Genomic DNA, 21,097 nt, shown 5'->3' on the forward strand with positions numbered 1-21,097 from the left:
GGACACCTGTAGCAGTCCCACCAGAAGAGAACTGATTCTCCAGGGAGCACATTCAATGACCAGATTAGAGTGATGGTCCCCTTGGTGGTTGATGAAATCAATTCAAGTATCAAATATTATCCCCAAACCTTCCAAAATGATAGAGTTCTCTTATAACAGGAACTCCAGTTCCTTACCTCAAAGGAGAAGTTCATCCCAGGTGCTGTGGCAGATGATGGTGGAGTGCAATTTGGGTTTAGGTGGGGTCTGAGTGTTTTTCTCTTTGGAGGAAGGGAAAGCAAAAGAGGTGCTTTCAGTCTTTCTCAAATTAGACTATAGGTATCTATGTATCTTGCTTAAATATAGGACCAGACTCATCAACAAAGTCTGCAGAAAAGTCTCTGACCTTCAAATGTCACATTCCCCCTGTGCACAAGAGGAGAATGCCTCTTGGTCTCTGCACTGGTTTTCTTGCCCTGCTAATAGTCACATCTGATCACACTCTGTCTACAGGACAGTCTTCAAACAAGAAGGGCAAATGTATTTAAGGAAACCTCGGTAGGATCGTGGAAGAAACAGGGCTGCAAATCACCTTCCTGGTATTGGTTGGGGCATAAGGGTTGATGGTGACTTGGGGAGATAAACAGAGAGGAGGAGGAGAACAAATCGAGAAGCAAAAAGCAAAACCATTATTCCTCAGAATCCAGACTCAGTGAAGCAGAAGAGGCACTGATATGCTATCTCATAAGAGTCATAAACCACCAAAGCCTATTACCAGTTGGAGAGTTACTTTCAAAATCTGAGCCAGCTATTTAGCTACTCTGGGCCCAACCCCTCCCCCTTACCCTCACCCTGTTGGACTGGGCCTCCTGGGCACCAATTTATTATTAGATCACTCGGTAGGTATGAAACTCAGCAGCAATATATCTGCATTCAGTTGTGGGAGCACACAGAAGTCAGCGTCCTAGCAGGAAATCTCTTTTGAATCTGGGAGTACTGAGAGGACTTACAGTTTCACCCCTATCATTCTGGACTGAACTGAAGGCAAGGTCTTGGAAGAGAGTGGTGGGTGGTACCGAGAATTAATGAAACTTGCCTCCAGAACTGAAAGACTGAGGTTCTAGGAGACCCCCCTATACATCTAAGACTAAGAGTCACGGACGAGCCATTCATATTCAGTGAAGATGGTGCAATTGGACTTTCTCCAGAGGCTCCCTGGGAGGGCACTGTCATTAGGAGAGAATGCAGGAGGGTATTAGGGAGGATCTGTCATTGTCCCAAACCTACTACCACTTTCTTAGCTTCCTCAACACCGAGCGTTCACAAGCTCATTTGAATAGGCAAGACGCCCAAGTTCTTTGACAGCCATTGTCCTTGTAACCAAAATCACCTGGACAAGACAGTTGGGGAAGGGCATGCACTTTCTTCCTGCCTCACCAGGCTATGGGGAAAGCACACTTGGCTCCTGCCCTCAGATGGGCAGCACGGGGCTTGCAGTCTTGGTGGCAAGGTAGGTAATGAATAGAAAGAATCTACATCCATTCATGTCCAATGCTGTGCTCAGAGAAAGGACAAAGAGGAACCCAAAATGAAAGCTTTTTCTCTGTCCATTCACTTGGCTTCATGCTTCCTCATACAATCAGGTGGAGCCTAACTGAATTTATCTTTGTGCTTCAAAACCCATAAGGCTTTTGAACTAAGGAGTCATCCTGGCCCCTGTAAGCCTCTAGCTGCTGAGCAGCTCAGAATGACCACTTTCCTGCCAACCTGCCTGCCCTCTGAGCAGGAGGTATTTGCTTATTTATTGACTCACGATGCCCTAGCTATAAAAGCATAAAAGAAGTTACAATGACAGCCTAAAAAATAATCCTTTCCCCATGTCAGCAGCGTTGGCAAAATTATCCCTGCAGTGGTTTCATTGAGCTTCAATCCTATAGCAAAATGGTTGATTTAAATTTTTCCTAATAAATATTCATTAAGCCTGAACAAGTCAATTAAAGCTCTGGCGGCAGCTCTCAAGAAGCTTGAATGCAGGCTGACAGGGGAAACAATTTTACAAATATTTCCAAACAACATTGAAGCCTTCCCCCATGAGGGTGCTAGTTCTCCTGAAAGACTGGCAACCCTCTCGAACCCTAGTAAAGCCCTCTAAGGCCCACATTTTCCCCCATTTACAGCATAGATCCAGAAAAGCTTGTTACACCCCCATCACCTCTTCCTTGATCACTGTGCTATGGCTTCTGCCTCACCACTCTGGAGGAACTGTTCTTGCCAAGGTCAATAAGCTGTATTCCTACTTTATTGCAAGGGATGGCAAACTGTGGCCCACAGGCCAAATCACTTGTTTTGGTTAATAAAGTTTTATTGGAGGAAATAGACTCACCAACATAGAAAACTATGGTTACCAAAGGGGAATGAGAGGAGGGGATAACTTAGGAGTTTGGAATTAATAGGTATATAGCACATATAACATAGGTAAACAACAAGGGCCTATGGTATAGCACAGGGACCTATATTCACTATCTTGTAATAACCCACAGTAGAAAAGAATCTGTAAAAGAATATATATGTATGTATAACTGAATCACTTTGCTATACACCTGAAACATTGTAAATCAAGTATACATCAATAAATGTAATGGTTTTTAGAATGTAGCCACATCCATGTATTTACATACTATCTGTGACTGCCTTCACCCTCCAATGGCAGACAAGAGTATTTCCCACAACATTTAAAATATTTACTTACTTGCTCTTTACAGAAAAGGCTTGCAAACTCCTACTTTACCCTACTTGTTAGTCATTATCGTATTTTACTTCTTTCCAGAATTTGGTGCTATTAACCTCCCTCATCCTGGAAATCTCTATTCCTTTGATGTCTGTGACAGCACTCTCTCCTCGTTTTCCTCCTACCCCACTGCTGCTAATTTCTCTTCTGCTTCCTGCTCCCCTTTTCTACCTCTTAATGTCAATATTCTCCCAAGTTCTCCCATGTTCTTTCCTCTCTTCTCACTCTGTACACTCTCCCAGGGTACCATTCCATAGGCTTCATTTCCAGCTCAGAATGCTCTCCTGAGCTCTGAACCAGTATGTTCACATGTCTAATGCACCTCCTCACCTAGATCATCCCACAAGCACAACCTCAACATTTCCAACACAGAAACTATCATCTCTGCTCTTACCCTCACCCCATTGCTAAACCAGAGATCCCTCTAAGAGGATGGAGAGAAAAATTAAAATATAATCAACTTTAAAATTGGTAGATGTTATAATCCTGGGGGAAAAAAAACAGGCTTGCACTCAAAAGCAGAACCCACAGTACAATGTCAATGAAAAAACAGACGGGCCATGAAAAGTATGATTCTTCTCATCTTTCGGATCCCAGAATTACTACATGGTTTGTGTTCATGTGGAAGAAAACCAACTAGTAACACCAAAGAAGGAATATGCAGACTCCAAACAAGCTACCCAAACCACTCCCTGAAACATAATAGGAGATGGTTCTGATCACCCTGAGGGAGGTAGCAGGTCATACCTGGAAGGAATCAAGAGAAAGAACAAGGAAAGAAGCGGGGGTGGGGTGGGGTGCATTCAGTTTACATAAATCCAAGCATGTCTATTTGCATAAGTATTCAGGGCACTCTAAGCAGCCCATTCTTTAGGTTTCTTTCCTTTACCCTTGTCATCATCACAGAGAAGACAGTAGGACAGGAGGGTCGGTCACCACCATAAGCCTAGCAGCCGATGCAGAAACCTAGTAATCAACCTCACCTACTCCCATCCTCATCCTCACTCTCAGTCAAGTCCTGCTCGTTCTACTCCTTGATCTCTCTGAAATCCACTTTTACAAATCTCTACCTTAGTTTGAGCTTGTAATACTTTCTATATGGCTTAATGCAATGACGTCTCAGTTTTTTAGTTTTTCCTCCTGTTTCTAATTTTTAATCCATTCTGTTCACCCTCTACACTGCAACCAGAATGATTTTTCTGATCTCATCACACTTCTGCAACAATGGGTCCCTAGAGTCCTTTGGCATAAATCACTTTAGTTTATCATAAAACACCCTTTATAATCTGCCTCCTGCCTATTTCTTCAGTCTTCTTGTTTACCTGCCCTTCGCCTGCACTTCTCCACTTCATCACAAATGTCCACTAAGACCCAGTTGTAGTTAACTACTTAAAAAATCTTGCTTGGCCATGTCTTTTTAGGCCTCCGTGTTTTTGATCATGCTTCTCCACCTGCCTGGAATTTCCTTCCCCTCACGTTTATGCCTGACTAACTCCTACTTTGTCTTTAAGACTAAGTTGGCACTGTTTCCTCTGGGAAGCCTTCCCTGACTGCCCTCTTCCCTCAAGACTGGGTTGGAGACTCTACCTCTGTGTTTCCATCTCAGTAGTACTTACCTCTTTCACGGCACTACAGTGATATATATTGTCTTCCCTACCAGGTCATGGGCTGAGAACACGAGCTGGGTCTCTCTCAGTCATTTCCATAACTCAAAGAGTTGTAAATATCTGTTGGACCAATAAATGGATGAACAAATGAATGAGTTGTGGGAATGGAAAAAAACCCAGAGGCATAACTGAGGAGGTAGTGTTGAGAACAGAGAAAGGGGGCCACTTCATACTGTACAAATGAAAACACTCAAATTTTCTGTCCAAAGAGGTCCACCCTCCACATAATTAGCAAACGCAATTCTCCACAGCCTGCCATTTTTTCAATGTCTCTCTCCTCCCAAAATAAGCCTTACCTCATCCCCCACCAGCCAGGCAGCCAAGCCCTCAGGTTCCTTTGAATGTGGAGTTAGTTATCTCCTGCACTAGTCACCATCACCACTCCTATGGTGTCCTCCTTCACCAATGCCCCCAGCTACTGTGCTCTATCAAGGTTATACATTCACTCACAGGACACTCAGATGTGCAAATATAATTTCCTTTGTGAGATTCAACCAACTAAAATTTATATTTTAGTCCAAACAGGTAAATCTAGCTCATACACAATGGTATTAGGCTAGTTCATTAGCAGACATAGTTATGCACCCCTCATACCCCTCTTCAAGAAAGGACTTGCTGTCAGCTGCCTCCTTGCAGGTAGCTGACAGCCTTCAGCTGTTAGCATCATCAGAATCTGCCTGAGCTTTTGAACTGAGGTCACACTCTTGTTGGGGAACCCCACAGCCAATGACCTGGCAAAGTGGTGGTAGTCAAAGTCACATTCTCTCAGGGTAGCGCCCAGCTAATGACCAAGCAAAGCAGTAGTAGAAGAGCCTAGCTATTTGCACCCAACATAGCACTTCTCTAATGAGCAATCTGCTCCAGATAGCCCTCCTTGGGCTGGCAAGGGCTTTGTCAGGGCCACTTGACAATCTGACGTCTCCCCCTGCTCAATCCTGCTTGTTTGTCCCTATCCCTTTGAATGTATTATCCCCTAAAGGAGGACTGCACCCTGCAGGCCTGCAAGCCCTGTGGTTGCCCAGCCTCAAAACCAAAGAAAGAGCCCGGAGGCAGCAACAGAGACATCAACAGTTTACTAGAAAGGGACTCTTACAGGTTTGAAGCAAAACATCCCAGAGCAACACCCCCACTGCGTACGGCAGAGAGCAGGCAGGACAGGGCAGCACTCTTCACTACTCAGGGAGAGCGAGGCGACCATTTTTAGGGGAAATTGATGCCAGGTTGGCTCATCAATTACCAGGGAAACCAGCAGCTTGGGCACACCCCTCACAGCCCCTCAGGTTAAAGGCCATCACGAGGGCAGATGTTTCCCTTTAGTAAACCAGCAGGTGGAGCCATTCTGGCCTAAGGATTAGAACAATCACCAGCTGGGGCAGGGGACAAGCACGTTCATGTAAGTAGGGTGTAGGTGAAGCAGGGATGTTCAAGCAGCGGATGGACAAAGAGCAAGAGAACAGCCATCTTGAGTGGCCTGACCATATATCTAATAAATCTTTTTCATTCCTAACTCCTCAGCACCTGCTCTCTGAAAGTCCAATCTGTAACATTTAGTACCAGAAATGGTCCAAGAAAGCAGGCTGTAGATGGGGTTCGGGGACCAGATTCCTCACCACTTGACTAGTAATGAGGACCCTCTTCCTGATGGAAGGTCAGGCACAGACAGTCCCTGCCTGGTACAAGGTGACTGAATTGTTAAGCTTTTACCTGTGGTGTTTTGGAAGAGCTTGCCAGTGGAGAGGATGTACCAGCTAGGAATGATTCAAGCATCATGAAATGTATGGGAGAATTATAGATACAAAGAAAATGGAATTTGGTGCTTGTTATTAAGTGATATTGATGCCCTAAAAACAGATAGTAAAAAGCTGAGGGCAAATAACAACTAAAAACTGTAAACAAGAATCCAACAGTCTCTTTAGCTTACAAAGGAGCTCTCATTTCACGCAATGGTGAGCATAAAAAGAAGCTCTAACCCAGGATTTGATCACTGGGGTGTCTGAACTTCAAGAATCATTGAATGCTCAGCTGAGACAAATATATTAGGCCAAGTCAGAGTCCTAGTTGCAAAAGATCAGCATCCTGACACATGGGATGGGGACATCTAAGTGGATGCTCCTAAAGATTTTGACTCTCCAGTCTTCTGTAAAACTTCAGAGCCTGTAGAAGTGGCCCAACCTTCGTTAATAACAGGTGGTATTCCTCTGCCTACGACAATACGAAAGTCTGTGCCTCTCAAAGTCATGGGCCCGTAAGCAGCATTAGCCTTCCAAGAACATGCCGGACCTGATAGGGAAGGAAAAGGACTATACCCTGAAGGAATGGGAAGACTCAGCCAGCATGTGCTAGCAGGAGTCAGGAGAGCACACATGAGACTGAGTTCCGAAGGGACGTGATCAAGAGGTGTTCTATCTTAAGAATGGACAAGGGAGAGTTTGTTGGTTTGGAGGCACTTTCTTAGGATATGGGACTTACAGCCTAGCAGGGACCCCAGAGGTTGGTGTAAACTCGTAGTTAAGGTAGCTCATTTATTCTTACTTTTTAAATTTTATTCTATACATTAAGCAATACCCTGTTTGTCTATCTATGTTGCCTCTAGGGATCTTGTGTTTTATTAACCATCTATTTAGCTCCCTACAGATCAGGCCCATCTGATTGCCACTCTAATCTTACCTGTTGTGACAATAATTACAAACCCCTGGCTGCCAGTGGTTAAGCCCTATCCCCTGGACTCTATTGCCGGGGTGTGGAGAGGGTTGGCTATCATTCCCATTTCTTTCAACAAATCAAGGGACCATCTCCACTGTCACCTGTCCTGGTCTACAGAACAGAGCACCACTCCTCAAGGAGATCAAACAGCCACTTGGTAGCAAGTCTACTCAATGGGCCCACATCCATCTTAGAAGGGCCAGCAGTTCATTCTCACAGGATAGACCCTATTCGGGGTATGGGTTTGCCTTTCCAATCTGCAGAACCTCAGCCTGGACCACTATCCAGGAGCTTATGGAATGCTTGCTCCAGAAGTATGGAATTCCATACAGCATGGCATCCAACATCCCACTTCACAACAAAGGAGGTGTGAGACTGGGTCCCTGACCATGGGATTCATTGGTCATATCATAAGCCACACTATCCAGAAGCAGCTGGACTCACAGAAAACTAGAATGCAGGAAGGATGGGTTGTCAGGAAGCAAACATGAGATTTCTCAGGGAGTGACATCTGTGAAGGAAAAAGAAGGAAGCAGGATTGGGGTAGGGGGTACCATCAGACTCAATGCAGATCTGAGAAAATTTCTGCCAGTCCAATGGGGAATTTTGAAGCAAAGATTCCCGTTTAAGGAGTCCTACATTGGACAAAAATGGCTAGGCCCTTGTACCACTGCCTTGCTCATTTGTTGGCCAGAGGCTTCGCCAAGGAGAGCATGAACTTGGCTCAAAGGATGAGGCCAAGCCTGAAGATGCTAGCAGCTGGGCAGTTACCTGAAGAGGAATCTGAGTAACACATGTCTAGGTCCACCCCTGTATCACAATGATCTACTTCCCCATACATGTCCAGGGAGAAGCCCATCCAGGGCTATGTGGGCCTTAGAAGAGGGAGATTAGTTGGATAAACTACAGCCTCCCAACCCCCACTTCAGCTGGTCTCGGACTGCAACTGGTATTCCATGCCTCCCTCTTCCACTATTCATTCTAAATCACACTCACCTTCACCTTTTACCTTGGCAGGTTTTGGCAGCTTATCTGGTTGTTTAACCCAAACCCTCATTCCTGAGCCATCAGAGCCCCTGGTAAATCACATCCTTCTCAGACTGGGGTTGCTGCATGTGTTCCTTCACAGCTACAATGGACTGGGGAACAGCACGGGGGCACCCAGGTGGGTCATCTGAGTCCCATACATACTCCTCTCTATTCTCATTATGCAACCTTATCCCTCTGTCTCTTGCTGTTTAGGGTCAATTATGCCTAAGAGGATGGTGCGTGTTCTTGGCTACTGATCATTGAACACAAGGCACCCAAAGGGACTAGGTGTCAGTTGTAGCTTGTAGGTCAATGGGATCCTTTTTATGTCCCCTGGAGAGAGTGTAGCCCTTTTGGGACCAGGGCCTCTCACACCGTAAAGCTTAGTTGTAGGGACAAGAAGCACAAAGTCCTCCAGTAGGTCATTGGGAGTAATGGTTAGTGGGGCCATTCCTGATTTTTCTCCTTGTTCCCTGAACCCTCTATTCTTCCTATAGAGGACACAGCACATATGGAGATCTCTGATTTACTTCATTCTTGCTGGGTGTTGCCTCTGAAATGGTGCCTTTGGGAGAGAGATTTGACAATATATCATACATACAATCAATATATCATACAAACAATACCTTGATGTGAGAGGCCCATTTACACATTTAATCATTACAAGCTTATGCTGTAGGTACTCTTATTCTCTCCATTTTATAAATGAGGAAACTGAGGCACAGCCAGGTTAAGAAACCTAGCAAACAGCACTTGCAAGTGGCAGACTGTTTTCATTGGGCTATCCCGCCAGAGGTCATAATACAAACTAAAGGGGTGAATGTCACTGTAAAATTTCAAGCCTGCTGATTGGCTAATTCCTAGAAACAAGGAAACCAACAACATCCCACCCAAACTTTTTGAACACTGTTTCCAAAAGGAATTGCCATTCCAGGATCTTCCAAAGTCTTGATTGGAAGCTCTAGTCTTGACAAATATCCTGGGAAAATGCAAGGCTCCTCTGAAATGATTTCAGCAATGAGCACCATGCCCGTACCTGACACTCATTAGGGACCACACCTTAATGCCGATCATTCATTGTGGAAACATCAAGCCCTAAAACCATCTGAGAGAAACAAGTTTTAATGCAGCTTTCTCCTCTTCCATTTTCTCTGGTAGAATTTACTTACAGGCATAAATATGAAAAATACATATCACATATGATGATTTACAATTATTAAAATTAAATAAGAGAAAATCTCTGGCATTCACATTCATTTTCTTACTCGGAAGAGACATCCCATTCTACTGATTGCAATATAAATAAGTTTGGAATAATGATTGTGATATTCTATTAAACTAATGGATTCAATCTCATAAGTCATTTTTATGGATAAAATTTAAAATACTGTATTAATTCCAAACAGAATACATTTTCAGTTTGTTCCAGGAAACAGATTACTACATGTAATGTCAACAGTCATTACTTCCTGGTGTTATTTACCTGATCCCAATTTCCTAGCTAATACCACTGTGTGTGTTATGAATAATGCACTGTATCAAATCTGCAAAAACACATCATGTATAGTACAGTTATTGGTATGTACATCACCTAATAGAGAATTTGCATTTCCTTCCTGCATCCCACTTCCTTCCCACTGTTTTCTAACTAACATATATGTAGGAGAAACATTTTGGAAGGGGGTGCAGGATGTCCAAAATGGGCAACTTTTTTTTTAACATTTTTTATTGTTTTATAATCATTTTACAATGTTGTGTCAAATTCCGGTGTTCAGCACAATTTTTCAGTCATTCATGGACATATACACACTCATTGTCACATTTTTTTCTCTGTGATTTATCATAACATTTTGTGTGTATTTCCCTGTGCTATACAGTGTAATCTTGTTTATCTATTCTACAATTTTGAAATCCCAGTCTATCCCTTCCCACCCTCTACCCCCCTGGTAACCACAAGTCTGTATTCTCTGTCCATGAGTCTTTAGATTCCACATATGAGCGATCTCATATGGTATTTTTCTTTCTCTTTCTGGCTTACTTCACTTAGAATGACATTCTCTAGGAGCATCCATGTTGCTGCAAATGGCGTTATGTTGTCGGTTTTTATGGCTGAGTAGTATTCCATTGTATAAATATACCACCTCTTCTTTATCCAGTCACCTATTGATGGACATTTAGGCTGTTTCCATGTTTTGGCTATTGTAAATAGTGCTGCTATGAACATTGGAGTGCAGGTATCATCCTGAAGTAGATTTCCTTCTGGATACAAGCCCAGGAGTGGGATTCCTGGGTCATATGGTAAGTCTATTGCTAGTCTTTTGAGGAATCTCCACACTGTTTTCCATAGTGGCTGCACCAAACTGCATTCCCACCAGCAGTGTAGAGGGTTCCCCTTTCTCCACAGCCTCTCCAGCATTTGTCATTTTTGGATTTTTGAATGACGGCCATTCTGACTGGCGTGAGGTGATACCTCATTGCAGTTTTGATTTGCATTTCTCTGATAATTAGTGATATTGAGCATTTTTTCATGTGCTTTTTGATCATTTGTATGTCTTCCTTGGAGAATTGCTTGTTTAGGTCTTCTGCCCATTTTTGGATTGGGTTGTTTATTTTTTTCTTATTGAGTCGTATGAGCTGCTTATATATTTTGGAGATCAAGCAAAATGGGCAACTTTTTATGATTTATCTATTATTCAGATAAAAATGAACATACAAGTAAGCATAACCCAGATCAAAACATGGAAAGTTTTCAGCACCCCAGAAAGCTTTCCTGTGCCCCGTCCCAAGAGGTAACCACTGTTCTGATTTGTTTCACCATAGATTAGTTTCAAAGTGAGCAACTTCTTAAAAATGTAAATTCGGTACTTAGAAATCTCCTAAAGTGAAGACTGAAGTTGTTTGCCACAATTGTCAAGGTAGCTCAGAAAGAAGTCTAGCACCTTCAGCAGAGCTGCTTAATAATAACTTTCCGTTTTTCAGGAAACTGTTTAGGTAGTTCAAAATTACCCAAACCTCTGACCTTGCTTCTTCCTTTTGAGTTTATAAAGCCATTCCCTTGCTTATTTATCTCCCAGCCCACCCTCATCCCTCATTCTGTGTCCCCCCTCACCACCCCCATCCTCACACAAAGTGCTTGCAGGGGCTTTAGAGAGCTAATTGTACACATCTCTGCCAAACTCCATGTTCAGTGATGTTGAACTGGTAGTTTAAAAATGGCCATGGTGGAAGTATTTACACCATAGAAATTGGCAAATGCTACAAATCAGGGTCTCCCAACCCCCTGGGATAATTACTAAACATTTATCACCAGTGACCACCACACCACACACACACACACACGTATACACACACATATAGTGCATTCAAATCATGTCAAATTGCTTCAAAGAGCTTTGGAGAACAAATGACAAATGCTGGACAGGCTGTGGAGAAAGGGGAATCCTCCTGCACTGCTGGTGGGAATGCAGTTTGGTGTAGCCACTGTGGAAAACAGTACGGAGATTCCTCAAAAGACTAGGAATAGACTTACCATATGACCCAGGAATCCCGCTCCTGAGCATATATCCAGAAGGAACCCTACTTCAAAATGACACCTGCACCCCAATGTTCATAGCAGCACTATATACAATAGCCAAGACATGGAAACAGCCTAAATGTCCATCAACAGATGACTGGATAAAGAAGAGGTGGTATATTTATACAATGGAATACTACTCAGCCTTAAAAACCGACAAAATAACACCACTTGCAGCAACATGGATGTTCCTGGAGAATGTCATTCTAAGTGAAGTAAGCCAGAAAGAGAAAGAAAAATACCATATGAGATCGCTCATATGTGGAAACTAAAAAAAAATAAAAAACACAAAGCATAAATACAAAACAGAAACAGACTCATAGACATAGAATACAAACTTGTGGTTGCCAAGGGGGCGGAGGGTGGGAAGGGATAGACTGGGATTTCAAAATTGTAGAATAGATAAACAAGATTATACTGTATAGCACAGGGAAATATATACAAGATCTTATGGTAGCTCACAGAGAAAAAATGTGACAATGATATATATATATATATATATATATATATATATATATATATATATATTCATGTATAACTGAAAAATTGTGCTCTACACTGGAATTTGACACAACATTGTAAAATGATTATAAATCAGTAAAAAGTGTTTAAAAAAAAGAGCTTTGGAGATCAAAAATGCTATCCCATCACAGAAAACCTAGTAGGAACAAGTTTCAACTCAGCCAGGTTTTTCAAACTCACAACAGCCTGCCATTGGTCATGGATTGGTTTTAAAACAGTCACAATTTTGTGAATTGTTCCCTCCCCCTAAACTGAAATTTATGGTCAGTTTTTAACTGAGACTGTCACTAACGTCACTTGAAAATTTTTGCAATAGCCTTAGAGATACAAACAACAGCACATTGCAGAAATAGTTGACAATTCACTGTCTGGAATAGGATTTTAGTAACTCAAGTCTATACTATAATTTCCATCGGTTTTATATGGCTTCATGTATATAATGCTTTGTCACCAAACCAGATGGTAAGTTCATTGAGGTCAAGAATAGTGTCTTCTTTCTAGAAATTCTTCACAGTGCTTAGCACAGTGTACGTTTTAAGTAGATGCCAGGTAACAATGCACTAACCCCATTGTTTCCTCCCCTATTTTCTTCCCCATCCTACCCTACTAATGAGCTACCCTATACTTTCTCACAGCTACTCCCTAACCCATCCAGTCACCCCAGTCACACAAAACAAACTTTGCCATTATTCACTATAGCCAAGATATGGAGACAACCCAAATGTATATCAATGGATGAATGGATAAAGAGAATGTAGTGTGTGTGTGTGTGTGTGTGTGTGTGTGTGTGTGTGTGTGTGTGTGTGATGGAATATTTTTCAGCCTTAGAAAGGAAGAAAATCCTATCATCTGAGACAACATGGATGAACCTTGAGGACATTACTCCATTTATATGAGATATCTAAAGTAGTCAAACTCATAGAATCAAAGAATAGAATGGTGGCTGCTAAGGGCCGGGGGAGAAATAAAAGGAGTGATTGCTCAATGTGTATAAAGTTTCATTTATGCAAGGTGAACAAGTTCCAGAGATCTTCCATAAAACAGTGACTATAGTTAATAACCTGATGTTGTGCACTTAAAACTTTGTTAAGGGGTCAATCTCATGTTAGATGTTCTTATCACACACACACACACACACACACACACACACACACACACACCAAAAAAACCCCAAAGAAACTCTTGGAAGTGATGGATATGTTTATCACCCTGATAGTAGTGACAGTATCATGGGTGTATGCATATATCCAAACTCATCAATTGCACACAAGAAACACATGCAGTTTTTTGGTATATCAATGATACCTCAATATAACTGTTCTTTTAAAAAATCCCTAGAACAAAAGTTAAGATAAGCATTATAATTGTACTGTCTTTCAGGAACAAAGTACCCTCATTTGACAAATATTTAAGCACTAACATGATGAAGGACATTGTTCTCAATATCATAGATGTATAGCAAGATGATTTAGACACAAACGGTCACATGAAGGAGATTCCAGGCAAACAGAGTAGATAAGACCCACATATAAGAAACTCTGATACAAATAGGAAAATGACCCAGATAAAATGCTACAGGAGGTCGAGGAGGGAGAAATAGCTTTTGGACACGCTGAGTTGGAAGCAGAGGTGGAAGAGAAGATACGTGAAGCAAGAAAGCACAAGAGCACATACCAAGAACAACAGCCTGTCTGAGTGTAGGATGTGGGGAGAAGAATAGTTTAAAATGAGGTTGGAAGGCGCAGGTCAGGTTACAAAGGATTATCAAGATTTTGCTAAGGAGTTTGAGCTTTACCTCAGTCTTTTTATTACTCTAACTGCGCCAGATTGTGCTGCAGTAAAAACTCCAAAGTCAGTGACTTAAAAGCACAAGGTTTGTTTCTTACTCATGCCACGTATCTATCCTGGTTAGTCTATGGGCACATCACTCGTGGACCCAGACCAACAAAGCAGCCACCACCTGGAACCAGAGGGACCGAGAATAGGGAAAATTGTTCACTTGCGCTTAAGGTTTGTGCCCCAACATGTCATGCATCACTTCTGCTCACACTTCACTGGCTAAAGACATGTCCACATCTAACTTCAAGAGGGAGGGGAAATGGGATCCTACCATGTGCTTAGAAGAGTGGAGAGCCAGATATGTTGGGTAGATAGGTCTAACGGCTACCACGGTCTGTCCTAAGGAGGCAGATATGGTCATATTGAAATGTCATAAAGATCACTTTAACCACATGTATGGGATGGATTGGAGGGCAGCTAAATGGAGGAAAGGAGCCTAGTCAGGAGGCCAGTACAGTATTTCAGGGGAGAGATATTGGTGGTCTGATCTAGAGCAAGGTGGGAGAATTAGAGAGAAGGGGACTGATGCATGAGACATTTAATGAGATATTAAGGAGAATCAACAAGACAAAGCCAAAAGGTCGTGAAAGAAGGAGTCAGAGCACCTGCACCCCAATGTTCATAGCAGCACTATTTACAATAGTCAAGACATGGAAACAGCCTAAATGTCCATCAACAGATGACTAGATAAAGAAGTTGTGGTATATTTATACAATGGAATACTATTCACCCATATAAAAAGACAACATAATGCCATTTGGAGCAACATGGATGTCCCTGGAGAAGTGAAGTAAGCCAGAAAGAAAAAGAAAAATACCATATGAGATCGCTCATATGTGGAATCTAAAAAAAAGTAGAACATAAATACAAAACAGAAACAGACTCATAGACACAGAATACAAACTTGTGGTTGCCAAGGGGGAGGGGGTGGGAAGGGACAGACTGGGAGTTCAAAATTTGTAGATACTGACAGGTATATATAGAATAGATAAACAAGTTTATACTGTATAGCACAGAGAAATATATACAAGATCTTGTGGTAGCTTACAGTAAAAAAGAATGTGACAATGAATATGTGTATGTTCATGTATAACTGAAAAATTGTGCTCTACACTGGAAATTGACACAACATTGTAAACTGACTGTAACTCAGTAAAATAAAATTTTTTTAAAAAGGAGTCTGAGTAAATAGGGCTGCTGCTTGTAGACGTATCTGGTGGGCAGGGATTGTGGTGGTGGCCAGGGCTGTTGGGGTATGGCTGGAGGTGGAGCGGAGCTAACAGATAGACGTACTAAGCAGGGCTTCATGGGGGCGGTTAGGACTGGTGAGTGTGGTTGGTGGTTGTTGATTTTTGGTGATGAGCTATGGATGGGTGTGGGGGGTGAAATCCAATATGAGGTGGGGAGTAGCAGGAGTTTAGGCTGGATGGAAAGGTGGTGAAGAGCCAAATAGGAAAGGCCTTGACCACCACAGCAAGGAGTAAGTTTCATCATAAAGACAAAAAGAACCAGTGAATTATTTTTAATATCTCTGCCTGACAACGCTTCAAGTACCTGGACAAATATAAAGTGAGACAATCACGTGTAGAGTAAGGCCAAGGGAAGCAGACTGACCAGTATGTATCTGACAGAGCATAAAAGCAGAAGGGTGGGTTGTCTACTGCAGACTGCATTGTCATAACTCATATCTGACGTTTGACAACCGTCTAGACAAAGGTGAGTTGGACTACTTTCTGGTTTCTCTTACAGGATTTTTCTCCATTCTTTAATTTCATTCTCACTTTTCCAATTCATTTCCTACCATTCAGTGGCATTATTCAAATGATGAGCATGCCCCCAGGAACACGAAGCTTAGAGAAGGCTCTTCTAGCCAGAATCTGCCTTTGTGGATGGACCTCAAAATCTGGCCTTAGTGGAAAAACTGTCTTGAGTTCAGAGAAACAGGAGACCATCTGGTGGCTACTGAAAGGAAGTCTGAGAAGTTAGCCAAGGTTGATGGTGTGACAATCTCAGACCTGAAGCTGCTTTCATGGAGAAATTTAAATGCTACTGTCATCTCCAAGATTTACATTAACACAAACTTCATCACACTTTAAAGCTCAGAAATTTGAGCAACAAAATGTAAAAAAAAAAAAAAAAACCTCATAGAAATGAAATGAAAATTAGTCACTGGGATACTCATATTTAATACAGTTCAACAACTAAGCTGTAGACAAGTGGCACCTCCCATGTTGTAGCCATTGAAGCAAAATGAAATCTGTTAGAAGTTGCTGACATGCTACATTTACACTTTTAGGACACTTCCTAGGAAAAAAAAATTACATCTGTCAGCTAAATATTTTGAAAGAAATTAGAAAATATTCTATATGGAGCACCTACTGTAGTCCAAGAGAAGATAGGGAGAAAAAAGAAAGAAAAACATTCTAGTTTGGAAAGACCTATTTTACAGAGGCAAGGTAGATACATTTAAAGTGACTATTATGAAAATGTATTGATACCCACAAATACACACAGCACTACCACCTTTTTTGGCATTTTCTATGTGCCAGGCACCATATTATGCAATTTGTATATAATATCCCATTAATCATTTCAACTTCCTATGAGGTAGGTACTTAAGTCAGATATTGTTTTTGGATCTTTAAGTCCACACCTGACTTTCTATAATCTTCCCTGTACTGCTGGAAGCCAGAAAATCTATATTTCCAAGACTCTCTTGCCAGCTAGGTTCTGGGGAGCTTTTGCCAATGGAAGACACTCCTATGAGATAGTGAAGTAGGAGGGAAGGGTGAAGCCAAATGCAGAATGGTTTCACCCTTCCCTCCTGCTTCACTGCATAAATGACCCCAGATAGGACCAGCAAAATAACTGCTCAGCCAAAATCACTGATCAACAGAATTGTGAGCAAGTAAAATGATTATGACTTTAAGCCACTAAGTTTTGGGGTGGTTAGGTATGAAGCCAAGCTAACTGAGACATCTCTGAACTATGAATGGACAATACTGCTCCTCCAGGCTCCAAAGACGTAAAATAACAGAAAGCTCATGGCATGCAAATGGTGGTTACTCCATACCTGAGACAATAGCATTCATTTTCAAGAAAAATATACACAAACATTCCCCCAACTAATTCAAAATATATTCTGCCTATTTGAAAAACTTCAATCAACTACTTAATACCACCCGGTGCTAAACAGGTGGTAGATTTTTCTCTCCCTGGAGAGAGATGAAAAATAATTTTCAAAGACTTTTTTCAAAGAATTTTTTATGATTTATTGCTTCAGTCTCCTTTAGAAGGCAAATAAATATTTAATTCTTACATGGGCTTAATTCTTTGTGCAGTTTCACCTCCTATTCCCCCAATTATAAAAAGGAGTAAATCTTACATGCTAAAGAATTATGTTTCTAAGATCACCCTTTAAACTTCCAGCTAAAATAATTCACACTCTGCTTCTTTCATGATTAAAGGGTGTACATTTCTCAGTGTCTTCAAGGAGGTGACACAGCTGATGTTTCTTAAACCCACAATTCTGCTTCCATGAAATCGACAAAGGCCTTCTCTGGCTTTCTAGGAAGACAAAAGATTCCATTTCCAGGCACCTAAAGAAAGGATAGCTTTTCTGTACCATAAAGATTCAGAATACCCTGTATCAAGTGTCTTTGAGGTTTGGCAACTCTTTGACAACCCTACTTTTCTTTGGTCAAGAAAATCTGAAGCTCTAATAAGCCATTCCAGTGAAATTTCCCACAGAATACAATCTCTAGTAACTGTAGAATCAAGTTAGAATGGAAAAAAAATGTGACTTTTCTCTTCTGTGTCTAGGGTCTCTTATCAGAATTGTAAAGGTTTTGTTTCACGATTTTTCAAGAAATCAACTTGTCAGGTTTTTTCTCCCAGAGATCACTAACTCAATTGATTTGTGCTTATTGTTAATGAGGCTAAGGTCTTGATGAATTCAGTCTCACTGTGGGCCACTGGGGCTTTCCATAGGCAGACTTTACCCTTGACTCCAACTTCAGTCTGACCCCTGATCTTGGCCAGGTCATTTTCCACTCCAGAAGGACAAGCGACATTATGGCTGCATCTGTGCAAACATTTCCAACCATGGGAACGTCGAGCTCTCTTTACAGGTGTAATGAATTTCACCTTTACTTCCACAAGACTTAACTCAGCAGAAAGGTACTAACTTGAATTTGGGGGCTCTGGTATGAGGCCATAGAGAGCACATTTACGGTGTTTGCAGGCAAAATGATGAGCTGCTATAACAAATAGTACTAACAATACAGTGATTTTAAAAAAAGAAGAAGTTGATGTAACTCTCTCATAATATTTGTGATATATGTACATGCTCCAGGTAAGCAAGGTAGCTCTGATCCATGATCATTTAGGGATTTGATTTTCTTTCAGGGAGTTGCCCCTCTGTCCCTCAAATCATAGAAATCACATGTTTGGTTAAAGCTAGGTTGTCATGGGTTGCAGCATGGAGGAGGCATATTTACTCTCTTAAGGCCCGGACATGGCACACATCACTTCCATTTGCATTCTACTAAGAATTTAGTCAAACGGCTACACCTACTGCACAAAGGACTGTAGCAGTTAGAGCTATGCACCATGTTCCTAAGAAGAAGAGAAGAACACGTTTTGGTAATCAACCAGCAGGCTTTGCCACCGATCGAAATTCAAGACCATCCCTATTTTGCTGTTTGCATACTCAAAACTACACTGGGAAGAAGAGCCGTCTCCGGCAAGTTCTAATAATAGGATGTCATTTTCCAAATCAACACCCATCACCCAACTAAAGCCACAAACTAGAGGAAGGAAGATAGCCACCTAAGCAAAGTCACAGACACTAGGAAGAATGAGAATAAAAAACTGCATTGTTCATCCCCCAATATATTGATGCCGTGACCCACGGGGATACAGCTCCTACTAGGGAGTGCTTGCACCTTACCCTAGCGCCTTTGGAATATGGAAAAGAAGAGCTATAGGGGAGAAGAGAGAGGATTACCAACATTGTTGAGTTCACCCTCTGGCCTAACCAAGACAAGGGGCCCTGCATTTTCATTTTGCGCTGAGTAATGTATGAGGGATGGAGAGCTGGTGGAGAAAGGCTTTCCCTTTTCTAACCCCCAGAAAATGGTGCTGAGACACCTTCCATAAGTCTTCTGAGGTATCCAGCAGGATTGAGAAAACAATCGTCCATAACTGTGGTCAATTCCATAGCTGATCTTTACACTGGCACTTGCTCCTCCCCTGTTGGGCTCTTCCTTGTACCTCGCTCCTGCTTCCAGAGATTACATTCCCAAAGAAAGGACTTGCACAAAAGCTGTCATGGTCAGCGTTTAAGCAGGTGCCTTAGGTGATGAGAGTTCCTGCATATCTAGGGGAAGATCACTGCAGGCAATGGAAATAGTAAGCAAAGGCCCTGATGTGGGAGCATGCCTGGAACCTTCAAGGAACGGCAAAGAGGTCACGGTAACTAGAGTGCAGTAACTAATAATGGGTGAGAGAAACAGGAGAGGAAGTCAATGAGCTCATGGAGAGGCTTAAAGATCCCTGAAAAGGACTTTGGGTTTTTCTCTGATAGAAAGGGGGAGCTACTGGGGCACTCAATCAGAGAAGGGATGTGAATTTGACTTAAGTTTTTGTAAAGGACATCTGGTTGCTATGTTGAGGTAGACTGTAGAAGGCAAGGGTAGGAGCAGTGAGAACATTTAGAAGGCAATCTATCCTCCTCAGTATTGTGAGAGAGAAGATGACGGCTTGACCCAAGGTGGTAGCAGTAGAGGTGATCAGATTCTAGATGTACTTTGAAGTAGAGTCAAAGGATTTGCTGATGAATGGGATGAAGGCGAGGAGTTGAGGACGCCTACAAGTCACGGCCTGGAGACTTAACAGAGAACAGGTCCCCAAGGAAATGGGAGACAGGGCGGAGCAGGGATGGTTCAGATAGGAAACAGGATGATCTGGGGAAGAGACAAGGGAGTGACTAAGGAACGGAACAATGGGATTCCCAGTTCAGGGTAACTCTTTCTCTGTATATAGTTTCCACTTTTCACTTGCCCAAAAAAGAATGACTAATGAGAAAGTAAAGTCACAGGCTAAAGGGAAGGTGGTCAGTACCACAGTGGTAGCCACTCACTCTGTGAATACTCCGGGTTGACTTTACACAGAGTTGCATTTGATCTCAGAGGTGCTCAGATATCATGACATAATTATGACAGGCCTATGTAAATAAGACAAATCATCTCTCCTGGACAGAGCACGGAACTGAGAGGCATGTGTGATGGGCTATGTGACCCATAGATTAGCAGTTCCCCATGAGCAGCCCTGACTTTGGCCACCAGTCTTGACATTGCTTCACACACCCCCAAAAGAAAAGCTACTGACAAACCATTGAAAATTATGGTGAAGATTTCAGAGGGAGAATAGAAGAAACATTTACACCACACACAACGTCATCAGCCCTCTCTTGGCATGTCTCAGTCTCAGCCTCTCTCTCCAACCAATGGGATATTTTTTCCTTCATCCACTTAGAGCTGCTTTGCTTCATTAACCTTCCCTACACTTGGACCTCTCATTCTTGCTCCAAACCCAAATCCAGCTTCTCCAAACTTGTAACTCAGTCCATTTTGGCAAAAAAAAAAAAAAGGAGGCTTTTTGAATTACTATGATCTACTCCCTTGGGTGGATGGTGGATTGAGGGCGAGCAGGGAGGAATTATAAAAATTCATTTTCTTTTACACTAAGTGCTAAGGACTCTATCAAAAGACACAATCCCTAGCCTCAAGCATCCAACCAACCTATAAATGGATCACAGTAACTCAATGTCATAGTGTTATGACAGAAGTAAGCACAAGTACTATGGCACGATTTAGGAGGGGCACTTAGCTCATACAATTTAATAAGAAAAAACAACCAACCCAATCCAAAAATGGGCAGAAGACCTAAACAAGAAATTCTCAAGTGATGATACACAAATGGCCAATAGACAAA

This window comes from Vicugna pacos, chromosome X, assembly GCF_048564905.1.
Source record: "Vicugna pacos chromosome X, VicPac4, whole genome shotgun sequence".
NCBI lineage: Eukaryota > Metazoa > Chordata > Mammalia > Artiodactyla > Camelidae > Vicugna > Vicugna pacos.